Source organism: Sphaerodactylus townsendi, linkage group LG03 (genome assembly GCF_021028975.2).
Source record: "Sphaerodactylus townsendi isolate TG3544 linkage group LG03, MPM_Stown_v2.3, whole genome shotgun sequence".
NCBI classification, from domain to species: domain Eukaryota; kingdom Metazoa; phylum Chordata; class Lepidosauria; order Squamata; family Sphaerodactylidae; genus Sphaerodactylus; species Sphaerodactylus townsendi.
Genome location: NC_059427.1, coordinates 90359121 through 90380270, shown reverse-complemented (window position 1 = coordinate 90380270; position 21150 = coordinate 90359121). Strand labels below are relative to the sequence as shown.

At 42.9% G+C, this 21150-nt stretch overlaps 1 long non-coding RNA gene across 1 annotated transcript in view; it reads left to right on the top strand.

Annotated features, from left to right (window-relative positions):
* Positions 1–17814, top strand: part of LOC125428110 — a 35147-nt gene extending 17333 nt beyond the window's left edge. Inside the window, exons 3-5 of the long non-coding RNA XR_007243771.1 lie at positions 2904–2986; positions 10781–11012; positions 17135–17814. This is a non-coding gene — a long non-coding RNA (uncharacterized LOC125428110). The remainder of the gene's footprint in view (positions 1–2903; positions 2987–10780; positions 11013–17134) is intronic.
* The last annotated feature ends 3336 nt before the right edge of the window (positions 17815–21150 follow it).

Below are 21150 nucleotides of genomic sequence, written 5' to 3'. Positions count from 1 at the left end.
TGATGACACCCAGCTCGTGTTCTTGATGGCGGGCTGTCCAGCCTCTGTCCCGGGGGGCTCTCCAGTGTTATTTGGAGGCCGTGAGTGTTTGGTTGAAAGTGAGTAGGCTTAAGCTGAATCCAACGAAGACAGAGGTCCTGTGGGTGGGTCGGGGAGAGAGGCCGGTTGACCTCTGCCTCCCGACGCTTGATGGGGAGACTTTACATCTGACCTCATCAGTCAACAGCTTGGGGGTTACCCTGGACTCCACCTTGTTGTTGGAGGCTCAGGTGGCGAAAACTACCCGGGCTACTTTTTACCACCTGCAACAGGCAAGGTAGTTGGCTCCGTACCTCTCTACCTCTGAGTTGGCCACAGTGATCCATGCAACGGCCACCTCTAGAACAGACTATTGTAACTCGCTGCATGCTGGCCTTTCTTTGGCTCTGACCCAGAAATTAAAACTCGTTCAAAATACGGCAGCCAGGCTCCTTTCAGGAGTGCATAGTGAAGACTGGATTACTCCAGTCCTGTGCCAACTCCATTGGCTGCTGATTAAGTTCTGGATCAGGTTCAAGGTGCTTGTGCTGATTTTTAAGCCTGTGAGCGGTCTTGGACCTACATACCTGCAGGACCGCCTCTCCCCATATTGCCCCTCTAGACCCCTTCATCAGGGGGAAATCTGCTGGAGGTCCCCGACCCTAGACAGGTCTGGCTGGCTACTACTAGGTCCAGGGCTTTCTTGGACCTGACCCTCACCTGGTGGAATGAGCTCCCATCTGAGATCAGGGCCCTGTGGGACATTGGTGAGTTCCACAGGGCCTGTAAGACTGAGCTCTTCTGCCAGGCTTTTAGAACTTGCCAGCCGGCCTGATTGGAACATCGTGACCTCCCTTGGGTGTCTTTTAAGGGTTTTATCACCATCTGTTTATCTTCTTGTCTTTATTGTTGTAAGTTTTAACTGCTATGGCTGGATGTCTACGGCCCCTTCCGCACATGCAGAATAATACACTTTCAATCCACTTTCAATGCACTTTGCAGCTGGATTTGACTGTGCAGAATAGCAAAATCCACTTGCAAACAGTTGTGAAAGTGGATTGAAAATGCTTTATTCTGCATGTGCGGAAGGGGGCTGAATTGATTTTATTGCATTGTTTTATCTGATTTATGATGAACTCTATTGGGAAGGGCAGGATATAAATTTTAAAATAAACAAACACACAAATAACAAGATCCACCAGACCACGGCCATACAGCCTGGAAAACCCACCACAATTAGTTAATCCGGCCATGAAAACCTTCGACAATACATTGATCATTCTTCTGTTTGCTGTTGTTCCTCTGTGTGGTTAGTGTTTCTCTAAAGACTCGTAACAGACAGTTTTAGATTGACCAATTCTCCCTTTCCATTTATTGCCACCATGACTTCCTAAAAAGAGGTGTTTTGTAATAATAGGGGCATAATAGATGTATTTTGATTTTGCATGCGTATAAAACCCTATGGAATTGCCTAAGTCAGCTACTACTTGACCGCACTTTCTACCAACACATATTCTTATTTTAAATTGTGTCTTACTTTACAGAGCAAAAACTGCTTTGAGTCCTGTGTTCCAGGAGAAAACTGGCATATGACAGTTTAAATAAATTGGCTAAACATTTTCCTTGAAATTACTTACAGTGGCACATACAGTGGCACAAATAAATTGGCTAAACATTTTCCTTGAAATTACTTACAGTGGCACATACATAATGATAAATAAATGTAAACTTCAGTAAAGCATTAAAAAGCAAAAAGATATTTGTAATGAATTCCAAATCAGAAACCATCCCCCTTAAATCATATTTCTAATAAATCCAATAGATAGTTTCTTATTGAGACAATATTTATATGTAACTCCTAAAATTTTTTATTAGAGGCAAACAACAAGCTGCTCCTAATTAGAGCAGAATTCTTTCTTATTTTATGAAGAATGGAGGCTAATATATTTGTTTTTCTAGCACATGTTATGCAGACTGCGAAAGATATCTATGAAATGACCTGCAACAGTCTAGGTCTTCCCCCATTCTTTTATTTTTCTAACAAGTAGTCTTCCTAGACCACCACTGGGCAGATGTTATCAAGGAATTTGGCAATACGGATTCTAGACACTATTGAATATCAGCCAGAGGTTCTCTGGGACATCTGGAATAGTTTAGGTTATAGCAGTGTGTTAGTCCAGTGGGAAATCTGGAGCATTCACATGTGTGTTGACCTTCAAGCTTTCAGCTCTGTGTAAATGCTGCATGGCTTCCTGAAATATTTTGCAGCATTTACAACTAAGTATTGTATCTCACCATCATTAATACTTCTTGGTTGTGTCACAGGCCTCTTTGGACCAGCCTTTTCTCATTTTTCTTCTGAGTTTGTATTCTTGTAAACTTCATCAGATCTTGCACCACAATCATAGATATCATTTTTGCTTTCAGTGAGAGGGAGCACAAAGATTTCTGTTTAAAAAAATGGTTTAGAAATCTGCTATTGATTGTCACAAAAAGAACTGCAAAAACATGTTTTAAATCATGTTTTGTTGTTATTTCATATGAACCAGAGAGCTATACATTTCTGGATAACAATCACACAGGCATTGAAAAGGTTTAAACGCCACATAAAACCATAGTTTAATTAAACAACCTACTGTAATTAATTAGTACAATGGTTTGAATGTGTGCCACTTCACTAACTTTGACTATTAAGGGTATGTCAAACTGGAATCTGAAACCATAGTTTTAGGTGCTTTATTAACCTAAAACCATAGTTAGGGGAATCCTCAGTACAGTTATATCCTTCTAAGCTCAGTTATTCAGTGGACTTCAGTTAGTATAACTCTGTCTAGGATTGCATTTTCAACTTTGCATGATTTATAAGTGATTTCACTTAATTCTAGCTTATTCCCTGAAGCTCTGCTCATTACAATCAAGTCGGGATACCAGCCAAGTCTCTATGGAGGAGGTAAAAGAAAGAACTAAGGTAATGAAACCAGCATTTATTGAGGCAAACCAGATTTTAATGATAGTCTGTGAGCTGAATCCTGTTTACATAAACTAGCCATAGTTAAAACGAGCCATAGTTTTAAACATTAAATCTGAACCAAGAACAACTGCTCTTTCCTTCCCAAATGGTGCCGCTGGTACTAAAACATATGTGCTTGTGGAACAATAACAAATATAAAAGACTGGGGGACTGAAGAATTCAGCTGTTAAATAACTGAGTTTTAGAGAATTCGCCATAATGGTCTTCAGTAAATTTGAGGTCCAGTAGCACTTGGGAGACAACAAGATTTTGGGCGTATAAGCTTTCATAAGTCAATGCCTTCATCAGCATCTTACAAAGGGAGCTTTGACTTTTGAAAGTGTATACCCAAAAAAACTTGTTAGTTTCTGAAGTGCTATTGGATTCAAATCTAGCTCTTCAGAGCTAGAACAGCAGTGGCGTAGGAGGTTAAGAGCTCGTATTTCTAATCTGGAGGAACCGGGCTTGATTCCCCGCTCTGCCGCCTGAGCTGTGGAGGCTTATCTGGGGAATTCAGATTAGCCTGTACACTCCCACACATGCCAGCTGGGTGACCTTGGGCTAGCCACAGCTTCTCGGAGCTCTCTCAGCCCCACCTACCTCACAGGGTGTTTGTTGTGAGGGGGGAAGGGCAAGGAGCTTGTAAGCCCCTTTGAGTCTCCTGCAGGAGAGAAAGGGGGGGATATAAATCCAAACTCCTCCTCCTCCTCCTCCTCCTCTTCTTCTTCCCCCCCTTTCCCAACTACTGAATCACATCTATTGAGGCAATGTAGGTTGTACATGTGATTCTGTGAAGATATAAAAAGTATCTTTCCATCTGAAATTGGCATAAATAGAATATGGTCCACCCCACTCATGCCAATGTGTGTGTGTGTTTTGCTTTCAAGTCACAACTGACTTACAGCAACTATAAGTTTTTCAAGGCAAGAGATGTTCAGGGGTGGTTTGCCATTGCTTGCCCGTGTCACACCCCTGCTATTCCTTAGAGGTCTCCCATCAAAATACTTGCCAGGGTCAAGACTGAGAGTACGTGACTGGCCCAAGGTCAGGTTTCCATAGCAGAGTGGGAATTCAAACCTGGGTTTCCCAGTTCCTACCTAGTCCAACACCTTAATACTATACCATGCTGCCTCTCATAAACATTTGCTTTTATAAACCTAGTAAACAGATCCATTCCAGATATCAGACAGCATCTTTTTATGAGTCATGATTCTAGTTAGAGAAAAACCAGCCTTGCACAATTACAGTGGGGTTGGTCATAAGAAATTGGGTTAATGGTGGAGGTGGATATGCATCATTCCATTGCTTTTGGGCTAGGTCCAGCCAGCTGAAATTGCCCTTTGTTTTCAGCTGTTACTCTGCTGTTTTTCTGCAGCTGCTCTGTTTTTCTGGCCTGCTGGCGTAGCTTCTGGATTAGTTTTGCTCCACCCTAGAATTAAAGAAAACACATCCATATATCTCTCAAATGGAAGACCATGCGTTCCAGCTTGCATTTTCATGGTAACTGCAGCTGGGAGGTTGGCCATGGACTTTCTCAACTGTTTCCCAAACATGAGCACAATGCAGGCAAGGATTATGATATTTTATAACATTTTTTTTCCTTCAGACATTTGGGAGCTGTCATCTAAATTAGATTCTGTCTTCTGTATTATAAACTGAAAACTATCAAGTCCCTTTCCTGCAGATTATTTCTCATCTGGTGCAAGTCAGTAAACAGCACAACTCATTCCAGTTTAACTTGCATGGGATTCTAGAAGTACTGAATAAATGTGATGATTATGATTGCATATTGGTTATACCTGTTCATTTGGTAATCTGTTTTAGTTATGTTCAGATCACTCACTTCCATACCTGAGGGTAAACTATATGGAACCCATTCACTGAGAATATAGGACTGACAAGTAATAAACTAGCCAGCATATAGTATAGAAAGTGCTCTTGCTATCAAAAATAATCATTTTGTCATATGAAATGAACTGCTGACCTGCTTCTGAACTTTCATTACACTTTGCAATGCTCATACAAATAGGAAAGCCAGCATCCCATTTTTTTGCCCAGAAATGTACTGGCTCAGAGTTTAGATCTCAGGTGGTAAATCTACTTCTAGACTGTACTACTTCAAAAGGATGAGATGTTCCCTGATGAAAAAAAAAATCCCTGGACATGGGAAATTAAATGTCAGAAAGAAGACTAAGGCTAGGACCCTTGTTATCTATATTCCTAGAGATTGTTGTTCAAAGGGAAGTATTCTATCACATTAGTTTTCCTGAAGTCTGAAGAGGTACAGCTAAGATAAAGCTTTACTTTTTCAGGGACAGCCAGGCCAAAATGAGTAATGTTAAGCACTGGGTTGACTTTGGAGCTGGGTACTTGGCTGGATGGTTATACCATGCAGTGAGTATTTAAGGAGCAACCACACTATGAATGTGCCTCCACCTTCAGATATGCTCAGACACAGAAAATCCTATTTATTCTCCTGAGTGCTGCTGTTTCTGAAGGGTTTGCAGCTGAACTGGAATCTGGGGAAAGAGCTCAAATCATTTTTTCATTTGGACACCTAAAATCCAAGTGTACTCATCTATTAACTGTTTGTCTTTTATCCCTTTATAGCTTCCCTTCTGGGCATTTTAGGGATATTGTGACAGTCTCATACAAGGGAATGAATATTTATAGCTCAATATCTCATTGCTACTTGCCCTTAAAGGAACATAGTTTATTCAAGTCCCTGTTCTGTTCACCAGGGGGAAGGGTCCCAGGTGCAAAATATCATGCTTCTGTGCCAGCTGGCTGTACTGACAGAGTCATGGCAGAGCTCTGTACAATCAGAGTGTGACTGTGGAAATACAACCCATATTCCCTCTGAGCCTTGGAGCAATTTTGTGCAGAATGGAGGAAGGGGTCTTGTTGAAATGGAAAGGCTGGAGTTCCCCCACCCCTAGCTTGGACCTTATTTGCTGAAGGAAAAAAAATCTCTTATTTATTAAAATAGTTATGTGTTATGACTTCAGAGACCTACTTCAAGTGGCTCATAAAATAAAACAAGATAAAATCATTAAAAAACAAAAATACCTCACCACGAAACCTCCAGAACCATAAAACATTGGACAACCTAAATGATGCACATAACAGCCTTTAAACTAGAAACATTTTGTAAAAACAATGTACAATCCTAGGGAAGGAGCTACCATTGGAAAAACCCATTGTTGGGTCCTCACTTGACTCACCTCTGCACAGAGATAGAGGAGGATCTTAACTGGCAGGCTGAATATAACTGCTCTAACTGAACTATAACTGAATATAGAGAAGTGTAATACTGGGACAGCCATTTGTAACTTGCTAAGCAATATTTAAATTGGACCATGGTTATGTCCAAAACAACCAGGATTGTCTGCACTACAGATATGCATTCTTAGCGGGAGGGCTATAACATAGGGTCTCATTACACAAGGATTGCAAAAGATCTTCCTTCACCTGAGACCTTGGAGGGCTACTGCCAATCAGATACTGAACTAGGTGAATCAATGGCATAAGTGTCCCAGTATAAATGCTTCATACGCAGACACAAGTGGCATTTATGCTGGTGTCTGGGTCATACCACCTCCTGAGCCTTTTCAGCCCTCCTCCCATTTCTGGATTGAACTGTTAGTTACTTCTTAAGTTGCAATGGCATCCCCTTTCCACCGTGCTCTAACAATAGGATTTATTGCAGTGCTGTCACCCAACCCCACCTAGCAAGTATACTTGCTGCAGTATACTATTGTGTGTTCTATAGTTATGTATCATAGGTACAATGGTGACCAGAGGCGTAGCGCCAACAGGGTCAGGTGGAGTGCGATGCCCTGGGGGAGCAGCAGGGCGGGGGCATGGGTGTTCTGGGGGCATTCTGGGGCAGGTAGGGGCAAACGGCGCCGTGGCAGGGGCACAAGGCATGCGCGCGCCCCAGGCAAAGTTCCCCCTGATGATGACAGCTACTACACCTCATTCATTATCCATGCATATGTCCATTTTAAAAAGTTTTCCCTATTTGAATAATTATTCAAAACAATGACAATTAATAGATGCAAAGTCCTTCATTCCCCATTTATAATTTTGCCTGTTTTAACACACCCCCTGTGGTTCTCTTGTTTTTCTGTTCTGCTGGAAGATGACCTCCTTGAAGGTTGGAACGTGCACATTCTTGCTCCTGTAAAAGGCATGCTTTGGCTGCTTTGCAGCTCCCATTGCAAGCAGTCCCAATATCTTTGCTGTGTTGACATAGTCAGTGTTCTGTTACAACTTCCAAGGTCAAAGTCTAATGTTGTAACCAGCCATGCTGGTCCATGAAAAATCCAAAAAAACAAAAACAAATTCCATGTAGTACCTTTTGATTAGTGCCAAACCAAATAACAAAACATTATGCAAACTTTTGAGCACACAAGTTCATAAGACTTGATAATTCCATCTTTTGATGTTGATTCCATGCAGACTTGAATTTGAACTGCTGCAAGTGTTAGCTTATAGCATTTACATCCTGGGAAGAAATGAGCAATGGAAAATCATCTCGTTAAAAAGATAAAAGCCAGCAAAGTTGAACTCACTTCAAAACTCAAGTGAGAATCATAGTTCTGTTTAAAGGCTGAGAGCAGAAAGAAGCATTGATAGTCTTTGTATTAATGATGTTGGAGGAGATTTTTAGATGATGCACAAGATACAATCAATTGAAACCAGATTGCCATTATCTTAATGAATTACATCTATCTGACCCTTGCAACAGAGACAATAAAGGAGAGTCTTACTACTAACAGAGTTGCCAACTTCAGGTTGGGAAATTCCTGAATATTTGGGGATGGAACCTGGAGAAGGCAGAGGTTGGGGAGGGAGCTCAACAAAGATTTGATTTCTTGTTCCAAATATGCCATTTCCTCAAGGGGAACTGGGAATTGGCTGTAATTCTGAAAGAATGCCAGGCACCACCTAGACTAGCAATCCTACTGACAAGACTTGGATATCTCTCCCAGATGTCTATTCCTTCACATTATCTCAGAACAAATCTATTTTACAGCATACAGACAAAGTATATACTGGTTTTGAAGAGGAATTTAGAAGCAGGAATGGGTCTACTTTCAGAACTTTCCAGGATCTGTAGGAGAGACAAGTGTTCCCCCTGATGATGACAGCTACTACACCTCATTCATTATCCATGAATATGTCCCTGGAGAGAGGCAGTACACAGCCAACAAAAAATGAAATGCTGGGTGGAGAAAGTTGCTTGCATTAGATTCTGGTCTAATCTTTTTTGTTCAGTATTCCTGAATTTGCCCTGTGATCATCCCAAACAGTTCTGATTTAGCAGAGCACTTTATACCCTTTGGATGTTATGCAGAATGTCAAAATAGAACAGGAGTGGATTGGGGAAGATGGGAAGACTAAGGTTAAGAAACCAGTGGGTACCAGACCCAGGTACTTTGGCTACCCAGGCATTTTAATTCTATACTAACAGAATACTAATATAGGGGTAGTCATCCTCAAATGAAGTGTGGTATAGTAAGCTGATTTTTTTTTCATACATTCTAAGTTTTGCCTGAATTTTCAAGATTGTGGCACACTTGCAACCTAACAGGAATTACAGGACACGACTAAGGAGCACAGTTGTGATCGTCCATCCCTAGCTAAGGAGTTCTCTTCGTTCTTTGAAAGTATGAAACTCCCATTAGCATCCCTGGGAACTTGCCAGTGCACCAGGGAAAAAAGTGGGATAAACAGCACTGCTTGCACTTGAAAATACTATGGCTTTAGGAGTGCTCCGTAAGCCTTTAAAACAGCTGGAGCACGTTTGGAATCAATCTAGCTGCTTCCATGATGCTCTTTGCTTATGCTACACATTAGGCTTTCCTTGTCAGCCTGCCAGGGCTGCACCAGATCTCTAGGAAAGGTTTAGTCGATACGTTTTATTAATTATAAAGACCCTGAAGAGCTGGAGATGGTCCAAAAATGCAATTCTGAGTATGGTTCTGTATCTCCTGAATGCCACAGCTGTTTAGAGCAGAAGGAGGAAGGTGCATTGCTGCTTTGACAGCACAGGGGGCTTAGGAAAGTATGGAATTGCTAACATTTGTCACAGTTGCATTTTTAGGAACAACTTCAAAGAAACAAACTTTCCCGTTTCTCCAGGTTTCACTTCTTTTAAAGCTCATTCTTTAGTTTTGTAGCTTTTCCATCAAGGAATTACCATCAGTTTTAATGCAAAATCCCTAATTAAATGCAAGTTCAAAACATGAGCAACAGGCTGCCACAAGGGGGGGGGGGTTGGATTGAACTCATGACCCAAAGGTACCTTTCTCTGAGCAGAAGACTACATTCTGAGAAGAATGGCACCTTTGACATGTACCAGAACCCTTCCATGAGTAGAAGGGAAGGTATTTTAGGTCCAACCCATGGTTTGGATGTAACCAAGAGTTTCAAAAGGTGAAGACAGAAGTAACATTAACAAAATAAGAGCTCAGAATGTATTCCTCAGCTGTGGGGTGAGAGTGGTTTTCTCTGGCTCTTGACACACAAACCTATAAACAAATTGAATGCTGGGTATCCTGTTCCTTCCAGTGCTAGAGATGGATGGTTTGGATTTCCCATTTTACTGGAGAAGCAGGCCCCCAGGGCAAAGGAACTATCCAGTTAGGTCCAAGGCAAGATCAAAGCATGTTTGCTGAAGAGAATCTCAAAGCAGCTTACAATTACAATATGGTTACAAGCTTTACACATTGCTGAATTGTAAAGAGAAGTCAGTCACTAGAATTCTTTCTGTGTGTCCATTAAGGGACTTGAACTTTTGTTTTTCAAATAGCAGTCCCTCTACCTACACATGCTACTTGGTAAACTCCTTTTAAAACTCATGTGTCTGCTGTTTTACAAAAAACAAAAGACAAAAGCTCACAGGGTGAGTGTAAAATCGGTCTTAGAGTTGCAGTCTCAGGACCAAACAGACATGCTCATAGGTTTTGTGTTCCACCCCCGGCAGTTTTTTAAAGCTTGACTTTTAGGTGAATGGGCCCCCAGTTTGCATTGAGACCCTTGCACATGGGGGGAAGGGGAGTTAAGCCTTACCCCTGAATGCTGTTTTCCTGGCCTGAAATAGCCCCAGGAAAACCACCATCCCACAGTCTGGATCCAATTCAGGTCTCTGCATAGCTGAAGAGTTACTTTTAGAAATTGTCAGGTCCTAAGATCAATTTCTGTGAGAGAGACACTTCTGCCTCCGAGTCCAACCACTGTGCTCAGGAGACTGGGGTGGCGTGTGTTCTGCTCACTGGCGTTCAACTGCATCCTTACCCCAAACTCAGAGTTCAGGCCAGGGCACAGTTGCAAGGGGTGTGGCCCCAGGCACCCCCAAGGAAGTGCTGCTTAGGGCTCTAGCACCCCCTATGCTCCCTTGCTACACCACTGGAGTCATTGTTTGACCATCCCTGCTCTAGAAAGTGGATGGTACATGACACCAGCTTAGCCAACTGTATTGCTCCTCCTGCAGACTCCTTTTGATTTTAAAAGAATTTTTACAATTAATTTTCACATTATTTTTTAAAATAATGTTATTTAAATGCAGTGTATCTACAGCGGAGGGAGCAGGAGGATTTACTGTCACATCATTGGGGTGGCACCATGCACATGCAGCTTCTGTTTTCAATCCTGCATAACCAGTTTTTCTCCAGCCTAGCTCAGTCCCTTGGCTACAGTACATAAAACATTTTCTTTCTCTTTTTTTGCCTTGGTGACAAACAGAGCCTAGTTGCCATTCAACATGCAGAGCCAGAGCCTCTGGCATGAAGCAAGCTTGCGATCAGAACAGGCACTGAAGTGAGTATATCCATGAGCAGAAGCCAACGGCAAAAAGTGAGGTCAAGGTCAGCCTTTACTAGAATGCATGAAGATGTCTTACATTGGGTCAGAGAAGATTGAGCCTGTGACCTTCAGATGCTTTGCCACTGGGTTTGGATGCAGATTGTGACAACAGGTAAACAGAGAGAGAACTACTGCAATAACAAGTGTTTGTTTTTCAGCTTGATTTGGGAAACCATCAATCTTTGCTTGATTTGCTTGCTGGGTGCAGCTGGCCCTGCTCCCAGCTGGAAGGAAAATGGTTCAATACAGTGGGTGGAGCTGGGTGTGACAAGTGGCAGATTGCATAAACTTGGCAGTGTAAAGACACTACTGGGCATTATTGATTTTGTGCCTATACTCCTACATACAAAGCATGTACCATGACTTTTCTCCCAATGTCCAGTCTTTTTTCAGGTAACTTTTATTAGTGAAACTACACTGGTGTCCTATTCGCTACCAGGCCCGATTCAAGGTCTTGCTTGACGTTTAAAGCTTGGCGTTTAAAGCTGTAGATAGCTTGGGTCCCACTTATCTGAGGGAGTGCATGTGCCTATATAACCTGCCTGAGCACTGAGGTCGAGGGGGGGCACTCTCCTGGTGGTCCCTTCCCCCACCGGAGGACTTTCTCCATGGAACTATAGAACAGCCTCACTTCTGTCATCTGTGCAGACTTGGACCAAAATCTCCTAGAAATCTTGGATTGCCAGTTACATGCAATACCTTGTAATATCTTTACCCTTCTCCTAATCCATTTTAAGGACTTCACAAATAAGGATGGCATTGTCCAAATTTTGCTGAATGATCATATTCCAGAGATTACTGTCACAATTAGGGTTGGAGATTCGGACAGTCCGAATCTGGATTTTTACCGAATCTGCACGGATTCGGATGGATTCGGACGAGCAGGGTCCGAATCTGAGCTGTCCGAATCTTAACAGATCCGAATCCATGGGATTCAGATCACCAGCCGAATTGCATTTTTATTTTTTGGTGTTTTTTCACGTTTCGGCCTGCAGGGGGCGCATTTTTAAACATATCGGCACCAAACTTTCAGGGTATCATCAGGTGACTGTCCTGATGATACCCTCCAAGTTTGGTGCAGTTTGGTTTAGGGGGGCCAAAGTTATGGACCCCCAAAAGGGGTGTCCCTATCCCCCATTCTTTCCAATGGGAACTAAGGAGATGAGGCTACCCTTTTAAGGGTCTATAACTTTGGCCCCCTGAACCAAACTGCACCAAACTTGGAGGGCATCATCAGGAAAGTCTCCTGATGATACACTGAAATATTGGTACCAATACATCTACAAATGCACCCCCTGCAGGCACCCCCAGAAATTTGCACAAGATTCTTTGTTCTGCAGTGACTTAGCTGCATTGCTGTCAATAGGGAATTTCTGATAGAGGGCTGTGGAGTGCACATTTTTCATGGTAAACCCACAAATCTTTCAGGGTATCTTCAGGAGAGTCTCTGGATGACACCATCTAGGTTTGGGGAACTTTACTTCAGGGGGCAGTGGGAGATGGGCCCTACCCTTTTTGGGTCCCATAGAATTAAACCCCCTGAAGCAAAATTCCCCAAACCTGGATGGTGTCATCCAGAGACTCTCCTGAAGATACCCTGAAAGTTTTGTGACCATACCTTCAGAAATGTGCACCTCACAGCCCTCTACCAGAAATTCCCCATTGACAGCAATACAGCTAAGTCACTGCAGAACAAAGAATCTTGGGCAAATTTCTGGGGGTGCCTGCAGGGGACGCATTTTGAGATGTATCAGCACCAAATTATCAGGGTATCATCAGGTGACTGTCCTGATGTTGCCCACCAAGTTTGGTGCAGTTTGGTTCAGGTATGGACCCTCAAAAGGGGTGCAACTATCCCCATTGTTTCCAATGGGAGCTGATAGGGGATGGGGGCTACACATTTGAGAGTCCATAACTTTGGCTCCTCTGAACCAAACTGCACCAAACTTTGGGGGTATCATCAGGACAGTCTCCTGATGATACCCTGAAAGTTTGGTGTCACTAGCTTTAAAAAATGCTGGTTTGCGTGTTTCACCGCTCACTCACTCCAGCAGGCTTCATGTGCAGGAGCGGTGAAACATGAAAACCGGAATTTTTAAAGCTAGTGGCACCGAATTTCAGGGTATCATCAGGAGACTGTCCTGATGACACCCCCCAGGTTTGGTGCAGTTTGGTTCAGGGGGGCCAAAGTTATGGACCCTCAAAGAGGGTCCCTATCCCCCATTGTTTCCAATGGGAACTAAGGAGATGAGGCTACCCTTTTAAGGGTCTATAACTTTGGCCCCCTGAACCAAACTGCACCAAACTTGGAGGGCATCATCAGGAAAGTCTCCTGATGATACACTGAAATATTGGTACCAATACATCTACAAATGCACCCCCTGCAGGCACCCCCAGATTTATTGCACAAGATTCTTAGTTTTGCAGTGACTTAGCTGCATTGCTGTCAATAGGGAATTTCTGGATAGAGGGCTGTGGAGTGCACATTTTTTCATGGTAAACCTGGCCAAATCTTTCTCAGGGTATCTTCAGGAGAGGTCTCTGGATGACAATTCATCTAGGTTTGGGGAACTTTACTTCAGGGGGCAGTGGGAGATGGGCCCTACCCTTTTTGGGGTCCCATAGAATCAAACCCCCTGAAGCAAAATTCCCCAAACCTGGATGGTGTCATCCAGAGACTCTCCTGAAGATACCCCTGAAAGTTTTGTGACCATACCTTCAGAAATGTGCACCTCTACAGCCCCCCCACCAGAAATTCCCCCCATTGACAGCAATACAGCTAAGTCACTGCAGAACAAAAGAATCTTTGGGCAAATTTCTGGGGGTGCCTGCAGGGGACGATTTTGAGGATGTATCAGCACCAAATTATCAGGGTAATGCACTCAGGTGACGCTGTCCTTGATGTTTGCCCACCAAGTTTGGTGCAGTTTGGTTCAGGTATGGACCCTCAAAGGGTGCAGTAACTATCCCCCATTGTTTCCAATGGGAGCTGATAGAGGGATGGGGCTACACATTTGAGAGTCCATAACTTTGGCTCCTCTTGAACCAAACTGCACTAAACTTTGGGGGTATCATCAGGACAGTCTCCTGATGATACCCTGAAAGTTTGATGTCACTAGCTTTAAAAATGCTGGTTTTCGCCATGTGTTTCACCGCTCACTCACTCCAGCAGGCTTCATGTGCAGGGAAGCCGGGTGAAACATGAAAACCGGAATTTTAAAGCTAGTGGCACCGAATTTCAGGGGCCCATCATCAGGAGACTGTCCCTGGTTATTGACACCCCCCAGGTTTGGTGCAGTTTGGTTCAGGGGGGGGGGGGGGGGGGGCCAAAGTTAATGGACCCTCAAAGAGGTGGTCCCTATCCCCCATTGTTTCCCAATGGGAGCCCTTTCAAGGAGATGGTGGCTACTACTTTGAGTGGTCCATAACCTTTGGCCCCCTAAACCAAACTGCACCAAGCTTGGGGGGGTGTTAACAGGACAGTCTCCTGATGATACCCTGATATTTTGCGTGCTGATATAAGTCCTAATAATGCGCCTGCAGAGCACCCCCAAAAATTTGCTCAAGATTCCTTGTGCTCTGCAGTGACTTCTGCATTGCTGTCAATGGGAATTTCTTGGTGTTGGAGGGGCTGTGGGGTGCACATTTATCAAGGTACAGTCACAATAATGTTCCAGGAGTGACATCCTTTCAGGAGAAATGCCTTGAATGACGACACCATCCAGGTTTGAGGAACTTGTGGCTTATGGGAGGCAGTGGGAGATGGACCCTACCCATAACATTGAACCCCCCCTCTTGAAGCAACTGTCACCAAAACCTGGAGATGGTGTCATGAAGAGACTCTCCCTGGAAGACACCCTGAAAGTTTTGTGGGTTTACCTATGAGAAATGTGCACTCCACAACTTCTTCCTCCACTACAGAACAATTTTCCCATTGGCTGCAATGGAGCCAGCCAGCCACTACAGAGCACAGAATCTGGGGAAATTTCTTTGGGTGACTGTGAGGGGTGCAGTTTTAGAGCTACTGTCACCAAAATTTCAGGGTATCATACAAGTACTGTCCCTATGATACTCCCCAAGTTTGGTGAAGTTTGGTTCATGGGGTCCAAAGTTATGGACCTTCAAAATTGTAGCCCCCATCTCCTGTTAGCTTCCATTGGAAACAATGGGGGATGGGGCACCCCTTTTGAGGGTCAATAACTTTGCCCCCTCTGAACCAAACTGCACCAAACTTGGGGAGAATCATCAGGACAGTCTCTAGATGATATATTGAAATTTTGGTGCCGCTAGCTTTAAAATTGCATCCCCTGCAGGCCAAAACGTGTAAAAACACTAAAAATTCAAAAAAATAATAAAACGGACCCGAATTTTTCGGATTTACCCGAATTTTCGGGCATATCCGAATCGGCTATGATTCGGATTCGGGTATACAAATCATTTTATGCCCCAAAATACCCAAATCCGAATTTTACTGAATTTTTTTAGTATTGACCAACCCTAGTCACAATTGCTTTCTTGCAGAAATCATTAAAGCTAGAAAGTAAATTGTGAATTATTGTGAATTTTTATTTAGAGCTTGTTTATTGTGTGTAATCTAACTTCCAACAAAGGATGAAAGACAGGAACAGCCTTCCCCTGGAAATTTGTCAGGCACCAACCCTTTATGGATTTTTGGTGTCTGGCAAAGACTTTCCTCTTCACCCAGGCCTTTGATCCCCTTGATGTCCCCTCTAGAGGCTGCCGGTCTGGGGAGGGAGAGGGTATGTGGGTGGGTAATATTTTTGAAGTGTTTTATGGTGTTTATGATTGTTTTATGCTACTTGATGTTGATTTTAATGTAGCTTTCTATTTTCTATGCTGCCCTGAGACTTCTGTATAAGGCAGGGTATTAGTTCCATAAATGAATAAATAAATAAATTCTTCAAGCCTCACAGTACTGTTCTTGTATTTTTTTAGAGATAGGGGATTGAACCATAGGATTTTCACCTTCCAGGTGATTCTATACTTAAGGAAGTCAGATTTGTTTCCCTTCATTCTGTTGCAGGGTTTACAATCTGCTCCTCCCCTTCATTTCTACTTTTCTCTAGCATTGAGATTACAGCAGATGCTAGAGGAAGACTTTCCATTTATCAGCCCACCTTCCCACTTATTACCCTCCCTAGCCCAAATGAGAAATTGAGGAGCTGGAGAAAAACAACCTGCACACAGTGATGCTCAAGTTTATAACATTATTCAGATTTGCCATCACGCCCTTCACAAACGGCACCCTCCCCATGTATCACCCAAATCTCCCAGCATTTCCCAAGGCAGTGTTGCAAATCCTAAGGAAGACCAAAAAGCTGCAACACAAGGTCTACCCATAATAACTTCTTGTAATAATGTTTTAAAAACAACTGGTTTGTGGAGAAGATGACATCTTAGAGGTTTACACACTGAGTAGCTCAGAGGTACCAGGCATGCTCTCCAAAAAAGACAGCCAATTCCATCCCAGTGCATGTAGTTATCAGGTGTTGACGAGAATGACCCAGAACATGGTTTAAGGTGGGTATAATGTTCTGTTACCCAGATTGAAGATTGTAACACTGTGGCATTTCTCTTGCCAAGTTCTGAAATACAAAATAAGACATGCAGAAGAAAACAGATGTTCAGCTGATATATGCCAGTTTTGAAGCTGGCATGTACTAACGTTAACTCATATTAATGGAAAACATGATTCAAGAATAATGAATAATTATAGCAATGTTCTAATAGGAAAGTGAGACAGCATAAAGGCATCTACTGTCCTCTCTTGTACATACAACAAAGAGGGGGGAAATGAATAAGTAGCCCTCCTCACAACAAGATTCCTGGGCCTGGTTGTAACCAAGCTCACAATGTAGTTATCAATGAATTTCAAAATCAAAGTGATTTTTGATTTAATTATATAAGTAATTCTTATTCAAATTCAGCTTGAGGAAAACAAAGTAGCCCATTTCTCGTGTGTGTATGTGAAGAAGTTTAAGTACCTCTAGAGTAATTCCAAATACGATCTCGATAGCCCAAAATCTACTAATTCTCTCTCCACAAAAAAATCTCATTGTGTTTTACAGTTTCTGCGTAAATGTTAACTTCCAGTTTTCCTAATGTAATAACTACCTTTTAAAAACTTCTGCTCTCTGCCTTTCCAAGGACATGTATGTTCTAATTTGAGTTGGAGACTGATCTTAATAACTGCTAGCATTTATATTTTCATAGAGGAAACAGCAAGTGAGCTTTTGTCCCAGGGCATTGGATGCATCCGGAGAGCCATCTGATGGAAAGAAAGAAAGAAAGAAAGAAAGAAAGAAAGAAAGAAAGAAAGAAAGAAAGAAAGAAAGAAAGAAAGAAAGAAAGAAAGAAAGAAAGAAAGAAAGAAAGAAAGAAATGTGCCATGGATGCTGGTATTTGTAGCAGATACCAAATGGGTTGGAAGCTGTAATGGAATTGAAGCCAAAACATGGTACTGAAGTTAGTAATAATAGTTCTGGCGTGTACGTTACAAGCTGATGTGAAACATGTGTCTTGCCACAGTGGTACAACTCATGCTTTCAGAATTAAAGCATGTTAGCATGGATTAGATCTGATTATTTTGTGAAACAACCACAACATTGCTGGCATGCATGCTTTTAGATGTTTGGCAAACTCTTCCTTTTAAAGGTTCATGCCAGAAAGTATGGTTTCAGCTGCTGTGAACTGTTGGACATGTTGTCATAATGTTTTAAGGGAACATTAAGCCTGAGAACTCTCTGCCATAGTTATTTGGAAGGGGTGAAATGTTAAAAAAACAGACAAAAAAACAAACAAAAACCCTAGCACACACAGAGAGATACAAAAGCCTGTTCTGACCTTCTTGTTCTGAGATTTTTTAAAAAACAATAAAACTAATTGGAAAAGCATTAAAATAGGTGCATTTTGTAGAAATTTTGATTCCTAACAATCATCTTTACAAAAATCTTGGATGCACTTGTATTCTTTTCTTTTTGAATTACTTCACTGCTCACTAAGCAGACAGACATGTGTACAGACAAAGGACTGGAGCCTCCAGGGATCCACAGCATCTGAAACTCCTCCCCCCCCCCCAATCCCAAACTACGAACATATTGTTGGACTCCAGTTCACTTCTGATTCTTAATCCTGTTTGGCTGAGGGCCAGTTTCCATATTAAATGTCTTTGTGCTTAAAAACCATACGCACTGCTAGGACTGAAATAATATACAGCCATATTCACTTTCTTCGATTCTTCTTGTATTTTAACATTATCTGGTCTATGAAAACTGCCCCAATGTCTAGGGGAAACTTTCCTTGGCAGTTTATATCTTGAAGCAATAATTAGTTGTCATTGAAACAGTTTAAGCTAGGAAATGGGAAAGAGAATGGTAAGCAACCGATTCGTATTAATTCTTCTCTGCTGGCAAGCCGTTGACTCACAGAGCAATTTATGCAGTCTGTTCTGCACATACTTCTAACTTTAAGATTCTGAGGAAATTGAAAGTAACAGGCAGCAGCCCTGACTGGAACACCTTTGTGCTTTGGACTCTGGGTACTTATGCTCTGGTGTTAACTCTGCTGTGGAAAGCAAACATATGACCCCAAAGCCCAGCAAAGATGGAAGGAGGTGCTTTGATTAGCAGTCAGTTCTAGGCACCAGGTACCACTAGGCACCTCATGAGGAGTGAGAAACTAAGCATTCTCATATTCTCTTGGGGGTACCACAATACACATTTTTTGTCTTTCATAGTAAACCACAAGCCACTTAAGTAAGGTGGAATCTGCACAAGACAAATATAACAGGTGTAGGGTGTAATATAAACCATTTGTGTGTGTGGGGGGGGGGAGATTCACACAGGTCCAGTTCACAAAATGAGTTTGGCCCATTTTATTTCCCTCAACCCAGGATTTTTTTCGAAAATGGCTAAACCAGCGATCCTTTTGCAAAATCCCAGGTTGGAGCCACTTCTACACACACAGCCAGGCTGGAGGCATTTTATTTCCCTCCCTTCCACCTGTTCACTGTAAGTTCTGAGCCATCTACCATCAGGGAGAATCCGCCTGCCATTTTGTGCAAGTCACTCAGCAGGCTGTGAACAGATTCTCTGAGGGCCTTACAGGGTACCAAGTCCCCCAAACATGTTTTCTCCCCGTGGCAGCCAGCAGCGGCGTGCCTAGAGGAAATGGTCCTCGGGCCAAGAACCGAAATAGCGCCCCCTTCGACTCCATTGCCCACCCTGAACTTGCCACCCAGCCCTCCCTCACCCTGCGCTGACTCATCTCGAGCAGGCGAGCCGGCTGCAGCAGCTGGCATGGGGAGAAGAGGAGGCCAGTTCCACATAGTGTCCCAATAGGCTGGCAAAGAGTGGCTGGAGAGCTGCGGGGGCAGCACAGACTGCCACTGCGCAGGGCTGGTCAGGCTTAGCTGGGAGGCCAACAGACCACCGCAGGGCAATATGATGTGGTGGAGGCAAGGCTACAGCCGGTCTCCACCCCAGACGGCCCCCTCAGTGGGCAGGGTGGAAGAGCCCTCTGCAGAGGCACTGGCTGGATGAGCCCACAGGAAGCAAAGGACAGGGCACACTAATTGGAGAGAGAGGCTGGATAGAAGAAGGCCAGAAAGGGATAAAAGGGAAGAGGAAAGGAGACTGGTGGCGGTGCCTCTCCACCGGGGTAGTGTGGGAGCGATTTTGCGCCCCCCCCCTCATGATTAAATGGGACATATGACCCCACATATCCTTACAGCACCCAAGAGAGTGGTCTAAGTCTGTTACAGCCAACAGGGGCTTTTGGGTGGAGGGGAAGCTTTTTTGCCTTTCCAGCCTCATTAGGGGCGTCGACCCAGCATGGTCGAAGAGCCACAGCCAGGCTCACTGTCCCGGCATGCAGGTGCCCATCAGCTTGAGTAAGGAGACAAGGGAGAATACAAATATTTAGATGAAATAAATAATTTCCAGACTGCAATTCCATAATGGGAGTCTAGCAGTACAGTGTACCACCTGCTTGTTCAGCACAGCACAAGCTACAACCATCCATATATCTAAACAGTGTAAAATAAGCCTTAGCCTCCAATGGTTACAGTAATGACTACAACAAGAGTGAGTACATAATTCCACAATACATTGAGAGAACAGCAGAAAACCTCAGGACAACATAAATAGAGATTTAATTTCTACGCCTAAAATGCCTTTAAAAACATAATTTGAGTACAAAAATTGTTTCAAGTACTCAGGAATTTATTTAAAAGCAAACAAAGGTTTATTCCAAATGATTGGGCCAACAGCAAAGTAAGCCTTTGAAAAAAATAATTTTGTCTTGAACATTTCTCATTTAATTTGTAATGATGGTCCTTACCAAGGCAGGGTGCTGAGATGCATATTAATTTCACAGCATTTGACTTTTCAGATTAACGCTATCTTTTTATACCAGGTGAGGATTTCAGTCATCATCATACTACAATTATCCTTTCCCTTAGATTTTAGGATCCTGCACATGCAGTTTTGCTTCTGTACCCACAGATAGGGTGAAAAAGGTTTTTCCTTCTAGAGTGGAGTGGAAATTACATGAGCAGATGGGAAAAAACCTGTCACCAGGCCACATGGCGGCCTCTGATTCTGGAAAACAGCATCGCTAAAATGTTTAATTTGAATGTCTAATTACTGCGTTCATTCAGTGATTCATCACTCACATTTCTCTCTGAACTTTTTAATATAAGTGTGCCTCTCATCAGCATGGAGCATACTTTTTTCCTGGCAGCTTGCACAGTTATAGACATAGATGATATTCTGTTACCAGCTGAACAATGTGTGCTATGTTGTCTTCTGTTTGCTACTGAAGTTTGTAATATTTCTCATCTGAAATAACATCTTGTCCCAGAATACAAAGTGGAAAAATGGTATCAGCAACATATTTTTTTTTTAAAAGCAACAAAGATCTCTATTTTTCTCTTAAGCTTGTGTGCACAGTTCTGCCCAGGTGGTAGCTGTTGTAGACACTAGCATAGGATAATGATTTCAGTGATTCATGATATGATCATTTTCTGCGTCCTTTAAAACATAAAAAAGAAAACTCCTGATTCTGACCCCAGGAGGGATGAAGTAATCTTCAAGCCATAGATCTGGAATACAAAGAACTCTGTAAGCATATGCTGGCACTTCTATGTGTAACCCCCATGCCCAGAATGGGTTGGCCCAGAAAGGGGTGGAGTCTGAAGGGAAGCAGAATGCTGCAGAACTCAGAGCTCT